This window comes from Danio rerio, chromosome 1 (assembly GCF_052040795.2).
Source record: "Danio rerio strain M-AB ecotype USA chromosome 1, GRCz13ab, whole genome shotgun sequence".
NCBI lineage: Eukaryota > Metazoa > Chordata > Actinopteri > Cypriniformes > Danionidae > Danio > Danio rerio.
The window spans coordinates 21925136-21937478 of record NC_141021.1 but is presented as its reverse complement, the minus strand read 5'-3'; the positions used below and the strand labels follow the sequence as shown (position 1 = coordinate 21937478).

Genomic DNA, 12343 nt, shown 5'->3' with positions numbered 1-12343 from the left:
CACACTCACACATTTATTTATTTGTTTATTTATTTATTTATTAGTTAAGCAGTGTAAAAATGTAATAATATTGAAAATGAGATGGTATGATCTTTCCAAACTCTATAAAATCATATTATTAAAGTTATTAATTTATTTGATCAAAGTAAAAAATATAAATATTCTATAATATTATTGTAATTTGAAAGAACTGCTTACTTTGATATATTTTGTAGCTTTATTTATCACTATGATACTCAAAATAAAATTATCACAAAAAAGAACATGTTTGTAATGTACTACTGCTTTAGAGTATGTGGCTGGCTTTAAAGTGTCTTATTTCAAATCCACAAGTTCATTTACTTTAATGTTTGAGCAAATGTAAACAGCAACACTATATTTCTGTTGTTGGACACAGATAATTAATCTCATATATACTGGATAAGATGTATTTTAGAGAGTGTATTAACATGCTTGCTTTTCAGTTTAATCCCCATTCCACTATGATTGGATTATTCAAATTATTTTTGTCTGCATTGTTTCCTTGTAAACATTTTTATTGTGTTGCAAATATCCTTTCGGATTATTTTTTTCCCTAAAATATTTTTATGACAAAATTAAGACCATGAATAAGCTTTTTGACCTCGTTGTATAGGAGCAAATGCTCACATTTTTTACCGATTCTCTTCCTGGCTGTACCTGTACGGCATGATTCCGGTAAGATAATGTCTCTTTAACAGTTACAGTTATTGCCATTGTCTCTATTGATTATTTTTAGCTCGTATATCTTCAAATGGGAGATAAAAATAAGAAGATGGGCATGAGTGGGGCAGTGTGAGCAGATGCCATTATATCATCATACTCTAAACAGACTGACTGTGTCCTTTTACAATAACAGATCTCGCTCTGAGTAGTTTGCATTACAATCCTCTTTGACTGCTCACCCTATTGTCCTTTTTTTCCTACTTAATCATTCTCTTACTCATTCTTGCTCGAACCCCCTCATATAGCCTTTATTTATCCCTCTCTGAGCTGCCCATTCGCTCGTGCCTCAACCCTTCTCTTTGCCCTAATCTTTCAGCGATGACAGAATTGCAAAAATCTTCCTCAAGTGGACCTTGCAACTTCCATTAGTGTGTGTAGAAGAACTATCCTGTAATGCAGTGTTTGTGCAGATTTTCTCAAGGCTTCCATGTGGCTAACAGAGAAGTGATGCTTTCATCTCTTTCTTTCAGGCCTAATTTAAGGTCCACCGACCCACTTCAGCTCCCAAACTCTTGACCTTCTCTTTTCAGAGAAAATGGGAGTAAAGGACATGGTTTTGTGTAATGGGAATATTCAGAATATTCTGAATTCAATACAAGTTGGATTGAAACCGAAATATTGGAATCCTTGCATCTCTTTGTTTTTCGTTTCAAGTGAACAATGTGTATAGTTGATTTATGGCTCGTTTTTACGGAGTGGTACTGTTTGGTACGCTTTTATGGCCATTTCCACTGGCAAAAAGTACAAAAAAGCTAACCATACCATACAACTTTTTGGGTCCCCTTTCGAAATGGTACCTAGCACAACAAAAGAGTACAAAAAAAGTGAAGCGAGACGCACAACTGAACGCTATTGATTGACAAAAAAAGAAGTGCCATTTTTAAATACACAGACATTACACCATAACATTATATTCATATAATGGCGAGCCATGGTCGACCTGAGCTTAAACAAACCTTGTCGTCGTCTTGATTAACAGCCACAAAGCTAAGAAAAAGAGCAGAATCTACTCTGTGCCCCGTAGTTGTTTACAAGGTCAGCTAAAGCATGAGCGGGTTCACTTTCTTGAGAGAGCTTGTGTGCTATGTCTATATTTAAAATAACGAACTTCTTGAGCTGACGATAATAATGTGTAATATATATATAAATATGAACATTTATACACAAGTAGTAATGTGTATAAAGCATCTGTTTTGTGAGAAGTGCTTCTCTTATGATAGACTCCTTATTTTTACACTACTTTTATATTTTTCTCTCTACTGTTATTCTCAGACTTGCTAATTGGTATAGAAGGGTACCAAGAACCAGAATTGTTTTAACCGCTATGTCATTGGGTCAGTACCAGACTACTGAAACAGTACTGTTAACAAGACTTTCACTGCTTTGTCATTGTATACTTCTATGTTAATAGTGATCTAAAATCTGCTGCTTTTCATTTTACATCACTGAATGTTGTCATCAAGTGGCCCATATTTGGTCAATCAAAAAGCATAGTGTGATATCCTTTTTCATATCCATATCCATCCTATCACATGGTTGTTTATGTGCAGACAAATAGTCATCTGGCTAGGTTGAAACAGTTAACAATTTGGGCTCATGTAACAAAGCTAAGTGACACAGGTCTAAAATGCAGATATCCCCCCTGTGTTGAAAGCTCTAGTCGCCTGCACATTCAAAATGGCTTTCTGATGCCTGAAAATTAGATATCTTATAAATCTTGTTGAAAGAAAAAGAGAATCAACAAGAGGAAAGATTGCAACTGGAGCAAGAGAGTATATCACATATTAGATATATATGACATCATTAGCGCAAATCATAGCTTTCCATTAGATAAAGATGTGCTGTATCAACAGTTTTCACTTCGGGAACCCTGACATTATTTTAACCAACATTATGGGGAATCGCCAGATGGCCGTTCACTCTGAAGAGTTAGAAAAAAGACCAACGAATTTCTATGAATTTGCAAGAGAAGCTTCTCACAGGTGCGGCTGCTTATGATCAGCTGGGCATATAAGCAGGACCTGCAGGAGATCTACCCAGACTTTACTTCAAAGCCTTACGGTGAAGAGGAGAGACACTGAAGAGACGCTACTGCAAAGCTGATCTCCTGGTTGAGTTTCCAGTGTTTCAGTCTCCAGTGGGGTGATGGTGCATTCAGCAGTGATGAGCTTGGATTCTTCCATCCTCTAGGTGTTTTGCTGAGTATTTATAAAGAGCAGTCAAAATAGAGCCGTTTCACTTAGAGAGGAACATGGTTGGCTAATGCGTCTTTTTCAATATTTTGTAATGACCATGTGTTTCTGGATGCAGTGGATTCCTGCCACTGGATGATGGGCATGATCGCTCTGCCATATGCTGGGGGTCCAGCATATTGGAGCAGTGCTCTTAAACAATTCATGCCCTTACTCCAAACTGGACCAGAACCCTGTATCGAACTGTATGCTTTCCCAGACAACTTTGGTGGTTGGGTTGGCAATATAATATAATTAACTCAGCAGCTGGACTGACTAGAGAGGTGTTACGATAGCACGACTCCTGTCCCCTGCTTCCCAGTGATGCATGGAAAGCTAGTAGAGAGGGGTGCTTTCTCCACTCAGTTCTCGAGCCCCGCTCTCTCCGTTCTTACCGCAGTATGCGATTGCAGGCACTGAAATCTGAAACCTTGTCCAAAGCTTGCAGCTTTTTTTGCAGCGCTGGGTCAGAGCCTACGCCAATGTGGGCCAGGCCTCTGCCCTCCATACCTAGAGTGCTGGGCCAAGCTGCATGAGGATAGCCCCACCCTATGTGTCATAGAGAGCATCATCTTTCATTGTGCAGACGTCATCTAAGTCAGCCACTCGTGCCCTGGTGAGGGCGATGCCCATAGTGTAACCTTAACCTGGTTGATATACATGATGTAGACTAGATTTGCCTTCTTGACATTCTCATATTCCAGACTTGTCTATTTGGCTTTGCTGTGGGAACTCTGCCCAGAAGTTCTTGACGGTAAAAAGGGTGGCCGAGCATGTTCCATAGATAGTATTAGAAGACCACCAAATGCCGGTAAGCTCCGTGCCAGCTGCTCTTTGCCAAAAGCATCTGCCCATAGGTTACAAACATGCTCCGATGCATCAAATATACTGCGAGAAGATGATGTCCCCATTTAGGGTGCTGTTAACTTATATAGTGGTATATGCAGAGTCATAAATACTGACTGGGGATTATTCCTGCAAGAAGACACAGGGCAATGGAAGAACAGATTTTTATCACTCTAGGTGTAAAGTCCCGAGTGCTGCCAGTCTGAGACGCACAGATTTCCAGCTCACAGCCTCAATGTACCTTACTACAGGCTCAGAGCCTGCCAGATCACAAACTCCATCATCTTGCGCATCCAGCCTCTTCATGGGATACTGGGAAGGATTTGAGGGCCAGTCTCTCACTTCTAGCCCTCTCACGTGATGCACTGCCCTCCAAAGAGAGTACTCCCCATCTTGGACTACCTTACTGCTGGTGTGCCAGCAATTCGGATATTCTGATGGTGCCAATTATGTAAGCTCTGTCAGCGTGGTTAGCACTGCTCAGCCTGTTGAGGTGGCTCTTTCGAGTGAATGGGCTTGGCTGTGTGATTCAGTTTGTTAAACAGCTTCCCAAGTTCAGGGCTGTGCATTTCACTATGGTTAACACCCAAGCTGCCTCTGTGTTGCACAAAATTATTGCGATCCTCCTGAAGGATGCAATTGAGTTGGTCCCTCCAGCAGAGATGTAGGGCACCAAATAAGAGCTGTGGGCTGCGATCAATGCTGGTTCTGTACATTTTGAACTATAATCTATATTAGACGCTTTTCAAAATGCTCATGCAGAAACACATTCTATGATGCATTCAGCCAGGTTTGGTTGGCAGCAATAGACCTGAGGGATGCATACTTTCATGCTTGATGTTTCCTTGCTTCAGACCATTTCTTCAGTTTGCGTTTGGTAGGCCTGACATGGCAATGTAGTCCTCCCCTTTAGGCCGTCTGTGCCTTTGTTGGTTTTCTCCAAACTTGTGGGGGGTGCCCAAGCGCCACTTCAGTTCATGGCCATCTGCATTTTCAACTATTTAGTGACTGGTTTACAGAGACATGGTGCTCTGGCACCTCAACCTGTTAGGGTTTTGGGTCAACTGTGAAAAGAGCATGCTCACCTCCAGGCAGAGCATTTCTTATCTCAGTATAGAGCTGGAATCAATCTCCATGACAGCGCACCTTTCCAAGTAACATGCTGGACAAGGAAACAGTGGTCTTACTCAAGTTCTTTTAGAAACTGCTGGGGCATATGTCATCTGCAGCCATGATCACAGCTTGGATTGTGCATTTGGGACCATTTCAGCACTGTCTTCATGACCAGGTCCTCAGATGGGCACGGCATGCTGGGATACACACTGAGTGCCCATCACAACGATGTGTAATCACACCCTCAGTCAGTCCCTGGCCAATTCTGGTGGTGCTGGAGAGGTAACAGAACCTAATCATCTGGTTCCACAAAGGTTTGAGACGGCTGAATCCAGCCCACCTGCCTCTTATGTCCTCTTGAGGTCTCCTCTGTTGTCCTGCAAGCTGTCACTTAAGACAGCTTTGCTGGATGCGTTGGCCTCAACAAACAGGGTCGGGATCTGGAGGCAGTATTGGTGAACTAATCATACCAGGAGTTCGGGATGGATAACTCTCATGTCTTCCTAAGACCCCAGCTCAGCTAGGTGCCCAAGGTTCCTACCACTTCCTTTTGAGACCAGATAGTCAGCCTGCAAGCACTGCGTGCAGAAGAAGCAGACCCAGATCTTTCATTGCTGCATTCTGTTCACGCACTGTGCCTTTATGTTGACCACACACAGAGGGAACACAGACGGGAAGTGCCATATCCAAACAGAGGTTGGCTTAAATTTTAATGAATGGTACCACCCTTGCATACCTATGCCAAGGCTAGCCATGCTCCCTGGGTGTTAAGGCTGATTTATACTTCTGCGTCAAACGCTGGCATATGCTACGGCGCTGACGCATAGCCCTTCGCCATGGCCGTTGGCGTCACTTGTACAACCAGGAAGTGAAAAACAGAAGTGAAAAAACTCGACACAGAGGAACATTTACACCTCACTGCCAACTAGTGTTTTGGAAGTGTTAATGCAGACCAACAGAGACAGCGCGCAGAAGTATAAATGCACAGCTGCGTGCGTTGCCTGCGCCGTGAGTTACGCCGGTCACTTGACGCAGAAGTATAAACCAGGCTTTAGAGTGCACTCAAAAGGGAGTATTTGCCTCCTTTTTGGCATTAGCATGTGACACCTTTCTACCAGACATCTGTAGAGCTGTGGGCTGAGCGACAGCTACAGTATGCATTAATGAGATTTTACAATATTTGAGTGGAGATTGTTTTCTCCTGATTGCTAGATAACACAGGCCGTTTTGTTCTTCTAGTAAGTTTCCCATTTCTTGAACCTTAGAAAGTTTCTTCGAGGCCCCCAACACTAGACTTGGTGGAAGACCCCGATTTTTGGCCCATTACATTGTCTGGTATGCCGCTTTGTCAATCAGCATTATGGGGATTGGTACAAGTTATTTGCAAGCCCGCTCAGTGATTCCATATGCATCAGTCAGCCATGTCAAGTCCGCCTTGACTTCAGGTAATTAAGGGCCTTGGGGTAAGTTGGAATGTTGCACCTTTAGTGACGTTGTGCGCTTCACTTGGCTAACTCCTCACGAAACCCGTAAAAACCTGTAGTCTGTGGGGGTCCTAATGCCCCTGTATAATGATTGGGACATTATACTGTCAGTGAGCACCTTCTTTCAGATGTTAAACTGAGTTCCTGACTCTCCGTGGTCATTAAAAATCCCTTGGCACGTTTCTTAAAGTATAGGTGTGTAAACTCGATGTCCTGGGCAAATTTCCTTCATTGTACCTTATCCAGCATGGCCTGCTAATCATCCCCATCCACCCACTTGGCTTTATCACTGTCTCTACACACCTCCTATAGCTAGTGTGTGCTGAGTGCACTGGTACTGTTGTCCTGTGGCTGCTGTTGCATCATCCAAGTAGATGCTGCACACTGGTGGTGGTGTGGAGAGACCCTCTCATGATTGTTAAGTGCATTGGGTGTACGGTCAAACATAATAAATGCCCAATAAAAATGCACATTATTTACTTATCCACAAATATAAGCACTTATTATTGGATTACAAGATTCAAGTTTAGGAAGATGCATTTAAAATGCATGTGCTTATTTAATTGTGATCAAAAAAGTGACTCGTTTCCATCCATTTCATTTCCAATATTTCAGTTAAGTGCACTAAAATGTTATAAATTCTGGATTTAAGATCATTCTGTCTTACCGTGCATACTATGTGATCTATGTAATCTATTATTTCAGTAATCTTTTTTCTTGATGATGTTTATGGTTTATGTTTGCACATACAAATATTATTATGCCAAAATGGGAAGCTAAAATTATATTTACATGCATCCTCTTAACATCTTGTGTTTATAAGCCCGTATTAACTCATGCCTCAGTGTAACCTGGATTTTGAGAAAAGGAGGGTCAGGTTGCAATTCATTTTTATCATTTAATCATAATAAACCTTGCGTTACAAACATTGAGCGAGTGTTGTTACAATTACATGGAGGAGAGTTTGTTTTTTACTTTTCTGTCTGTGAAACTGATTACGAAGCAGATTTTGGTGTGATTATATAGGGCAGTGGAATCTGAGCAAAGCAGTTGTACGGCTATCAGCAGCAAACACACATACACAAACCCAGACTGAGGAGGCAGGTCAGTTAAATTGGTTGGCAGGCACATTCTGCTAACAGATGCAGTCTATTAGCGCATACTGTATTCACAAGGGAGAAGGAGAGAAAGAGAGGAAGAGAGAGAGGGCGCTGGGAGAATGAAAGACAAAAAAGTCAGCTTAATAATCACGCAGCGGGAGACGACAAAGGAAATTGCCTCTCAACTTCACACGTACACACATAACTGGTTCTTACAAACAACGCACTTTATATCATAAAGTCTGCTTGTGTGTGTGTGTGTGTGTGTGTTTGTGTGTGTGTGTGTGTTCATGGCAGATGGGATTAAATGAAGGTCTTTTTCTCCATGAATATGAATTGCTTCTTTGATGTTGCTAAATGCAACAGGGTTCAGATCAGACAGTAGAATTTTGGTGATGTGTAATTTTTAATTCTCTAAAAGAGAGGCTCTTCATCTTACGTCTGACAACAAACTCCTTGTTTCAAAGTCATCCAGTCAAATCAGACCGAGATTGAAATGACAGAAAACCTTTGCTCTGAGAGACCTTCACTGACACATTGATTTCTGTCAAAAGCAGTTTCAAATGCAGAGCAAAATGAATTATTCCATCAATCATTTTTTATTTTGTTTGCCATTGTATGGAGCTAGTGCTAATTACAGTGAATGATGATAAATGTCTGCCTGCTATTTTGTAATTTTAATGAGTGCATTTTTGTGCGTGAACACACACTATAGGTGATTTTAGATTTTTAAACTGCAAGTTTATTTTCATATATCGCACATTATCATATTTATGCATGTTAAAGGCTCTGTGTACATTGTGTTAAACTTTTGCCTCACATATACATTACGCTTTCATTGTGAATTGCTTACTAGTGAACTACTGTCCATGAGATGTCAACACTGAATCATGCCATTGTTTCAAAGCTGGAAAAGATACAACAGGGCTGAACAAAAACAACAACAAATAATTGAAGATTGCAAAACAATGAACATCTGCAATGACGTACATCTCTAGAGAAATAAAAAAATACTTGCTGTATTTTAATGGACGCAAAGGCATTTATAATTTAGGTTGAAATGAAGTGCAGACAGTGGACAACGACAAATCTATCTAGTGTACTTGTCCACAGATGTTTTAATGTTGCACTCCAGAAAACTGTACTGCCATCCTCTTCTGGAAAATAACACCTGGAATGTAGTACATAAAACTAAAAACGTAGGGCAGATGAATCAACTTTAACCTCACCAAGACATCATGAGACACAATTTGCAAAATGTAAAGTAGATGATGTAGATCAGGGATCACCAAACTTGTTCCTGGAGGTCCGGTGTCCTGCAGATTTTAGTTCCAACCCTAATCAAACACACCTGAACAAGCTAATCAAGGTCTTACTAGGTATTCTTTAAACATCCAGGCAGGTGTGTTGAGGCAAGTTGGAGCTAAACCCTGCAGGGCACGGGACCTCCAGGAATGAGATTGGTGACCCCTGATGTAAATGATCATAATACCTCAACATACATTCATTTTCAAAAATGGTTTTGGCCCTATGTTCAGGGTATCCTGCAATGCTTTTTTTTGTCAAAATTCTTTGCTAGTATTAGAGGCTTGGCTTTTAAATGGTCTTTAGCATAATTTGATAAATTATGTGTTCAACTGCACGTGTGAGAATGCACACATAAAAATACTTTCTTCTTGGCACCATCAAAATAATAATTACTTCTAAAAAATAATGTAAAGAATGCATTAATGAATGCAGTAATGCACTGTAAAAATGCTTTTCTTAATTGTTTTTTAATTTAGTTTTTAACTTTGTTCTTAATTTAATTTTTGTCTTGTTTCTAGTTCAAATATCTAAAAAATATAATTTTCCTCAACACAAGCAAAATAATCTGCAGTGGGGTGAGTCAAATGAACTTTTTTTCTTTTTCTTTTTTTTTTGGTGGTGTTTAGATTATTTTCTTTAACCCACTGGCAGATAGTAAAAAATAGCTTAATTAGAAAACTTATTTTAATTCTGTTTATATAGCTTCTACAAACATTTGTGAAAGAATGTGTTGCTCTCAGGAGCTCAGTGAACTGGTACTGTTCAACCCTGATCAACCCTGTTCCTGGACATCTACTGTACTGTACCTTCCTGCTGATTTCAGCTGCAACCCATTTTAAACACATCTGCCTGTAATTACAAAGTGCTGTTCAGGTCCTAATTAATTGCTTCAGGTGTGTTTGATCAGTGTTGTAGCTGAACTCTGTAGGAATGTAGATTTCCAGGAACAGGGTTGAGCACCTATGCAATAAGTTGATTTGGGAAATTTTCTCTCTTCTAAGTTATCCACAGTCAACTGTTAATGGTATTATAACAAAGTGGAAGCAATAATCAACAACTTGGTCATGAAGTTTTAGACAACTCAGTGGGGTCAGCACATGTTGAGGTGAACAGTATTATTAGGCACAGCACCTCAACATGACGTCAGATTGACATTGTACCCTAATGTTGAGGGGACATTGCAGTTTGTTTGGAAATGCTAAACAGGTTGACGTCAGAACCCAATGTCAAGCCGACGTTAGTGTCCAACATTCAACCTAAAATCAACCAAATATCAATGTCTAAAGATGTTACAGCTTGATATTGTGTCGACATAACCATTATGACATCCATCAGACATTGGCTTTTGGTTTCCATACCTGACGAGTAAATGTCAGTATTTGACAACATTATAATGTTGGTTTAAGATGTTGGCTTGACGTTGGATTTTGGTCACTGTCCAATACAACCTTTATTCAACCAAAAATCAATGTCATTTGACGGCGTTATTGGAGCTTCCAGGGAATGGGTTTTCATAGCCAAGCAGCTGCATCAAAGTGTCACCAAGTGCAATGGAGAATGCAACGATGTGAAGCACATCACACTCGACTCTAGAGCATCAGGGACATGTTCTCTGAAGTGATGATTCATGCTTCTGAGTCTGAAAATTCGATGGATGAGACTGGGTTTGTGTAATGGAAAGTGACGCTGGCAAAGGAAGTGAGGATCCAAATGCAGGGTTTTATTATACAGAGATGGTCAGACAAGCAATGGTCAACATGGGCAAACAGATGTATACAGGCAATCCAGAGTCAAAGTCCTAAAACAGGCAGATGGTCAAAAGGCAGGCAGCAGACAACGTAAAAAAACAAACAAAACAAAGCAAGGTTCGAAAACACGGAAGGCAAGGCAAGGAAAATGCGCTGTAATGTTCACTATACAGTTTAACAAGATTAAGGAACTTCTGTGTGTTTGTGTGTTTTATAAATAGTCCAGTATTCAGTCCATAAGCAACTTTAGCTGTGTGAGTCCAATTAATGGAGACTTGGAGCAGGTGTGTGTGTTGCATGACTGGATCTTGTTGTCCATATACCTGCTGATTTGTAGTTCTATGTGATCTGTGAGTTTACCAGTGATCTGTAAGGAATAAATAGCTGGTGATTGTTATAGTTTGGCAGTTGCCAATAGAACAGTACTACTGTCTGACTGCATTGTGCTAAGTGAAAAGTTAGGTAGAAGGAGGATAATGGCGTGAGTTTCTCCCAACACGGGAGAGCTGGACATGTGATCGGAAGGTTGCAGGTTTGAGTCCTGGCACCTGCAGGGATTGTAGGTGGTGAGAGTGATTAACAACACCCTCAATACCATGGCTGAAATGAGTAAGAATCAAGGCACTGATCTCCCAACTGCTCCCCGGGGGCTGCAGCAATAGCTGCCCACTGCTCCTTTTATGTGTTCCCTGTTGTGTGTGCGTACAGATGGGTTAATTGCAGAGCACAAATTCCGAGTATGGGTCATACTACACCATCCTTTGCTTTCTTTTTTTTCTTTCATTTCTTCCTATATATTTTGGACAATTTTATGCCCCCAACTTTGGCCCCTTCCAGTTCAGTGCTCAAAAAATAAAAGGTACAAACAGACATGGATGAGCGCACTTAGTGTTTGAGGGATTTGACTGGGCTGTACGAAGTCCTGATCTTAACCCGATAGAACACCTTTGTGATGAATTTGAACAGAGACTGCAGAGCAGAGATTCTCATGACTGCCTAACCTCACAAATCATACACAAACTCCTAAACTTTGGGGAAAGCATTCCCTGAAGTGTTAAATATGTTATTGCTGCAAACAGATGGCAAACCCTCTTTTTAATCCCATGATCAAAATTTGTAATATTTAAATGTTTAAATGACATTGTCGGTCACGAATAATGACATTGAGACCCTGTAGAAGTAAGGAATTTTTCTCTGAGCATCTTTACTTCAGATAGGACTGAGCCTCTTGAGGCTAAACTCCAGTACACATTTTTCCTGTTACACGTATTAAGACAATGGTCACACTTGACTGAGAGTGATAGCCCTAAACGTATAGCGAGAGTGTATCAAGAGTAAACACACTCACAGACTCGCATAGTGGCACAGCCAGATAAGCAGACACTGTCACTGGAGTGTAGAGTATATATATACACACACACACAAACACTCTGTCCCTCTGAGCTCTTTCAGAGGATGTGACAAAGCAGGTGTAAAATACATAACAGGATGGAATCGCGCATAGGTTTCACAACCTCCACTTTATGTTTCCAATGCCAGTAATGGTGCAGTGGGTTTTTATTGATTTAGTTTTGTGCTTCTGTTTTAATGGGTCTATGTGATACTGCTCTATTCTTAGTTGAATATTTTACTTGGTTCTTTTAAGCACAAATTAGTTTGCACCCTTGCTTATTACTGCTAACGAATAGGCAAAAAAAAAAAAAAAAAAAAAAAAAAAAAAACATGAATAAAGTTTTAAACTTATTCACAGATTTTACTTAACCCCAGTT

The 12343-nt window shown here is 40.4% G+C and overlaps 1 protein-coding gene across 1 annotated transcript in view; it reads left to right on the top strand.

Moving 5' to 3' along the window:
• The window catches only part of ndst3 (N-deacetylase/N-sulfotransferase (heparan glucosaminyl) 3), a 403362-nt gene that overhangs the window by 81694 nt on the left and 309325 nt on the right, over positions 1-12343 (top strand). The window lies entirely within an intron of this gene.